The sequence below is a fragment of the Octopus bimaculoides genome, unplaced genomic scaffold, assembly GCF_001194135.2.
Source record: "Octopus bimaculoides isolate UCB-OBI-ISO-001 unplaced genomic scaffold, ASM119413v2 Scaffold_335339, whole genome shotgun sequence".
In the NCBI taxonomy this organism is placed as follows: Eukaryota; Metazoa; Mollusca; class Cephalopoda; order Octopoda; family Octopodidae; genus Octopus; species Octopus bimaculoides.
Window position 1 is genome coordinate 12344 of NW_026407441.1, and position 560 is coordinate 12903.

Genomic DNA, 560 nt, shown 5'->3' on the forward strand with positions numbered 1-560 from the left:
ATACATATATATATATATATATATATCAGCTGATGAAGGAGATGTTTCTATGTGGCCTGCTTGTTTGTTGCACCTTGTTTACCATTTTTGTCCTTGTTATTTTGCCACGTCATGTACTCAGTTATGTATCTATATGTACATGTGGATGAACGTATATACATACATGTACATATATATGCATATACTCATATATTGTTTATATATATATATATATATATATTACTGGTGAAGGCTGGTTTCTAGGGTTACCCTGGGTTTCTCGCCATAGAGGGTACTTTTATTGCATACCTTCAGACCCTAAGACCTGTTGGCTTATGTTAGGGTCTGAAGATATGCCATATAGGTATCCTTTATGGTGAGAAACCCTGGGTACCCCTATAAACGAGCCATCACTAGTGATAAATATAGACTGCTCTACTTCTTAGAGTATGCTCCTTCTCCGGATTTATGTTTTATGTTTCTAAAAAACAATATATTTGTATATATGCATATATATGTGTGTGTATGTATATTACGGAAAAATTTGGATAAGTACTGTTTTTTAACTTTGCTAAAGATTT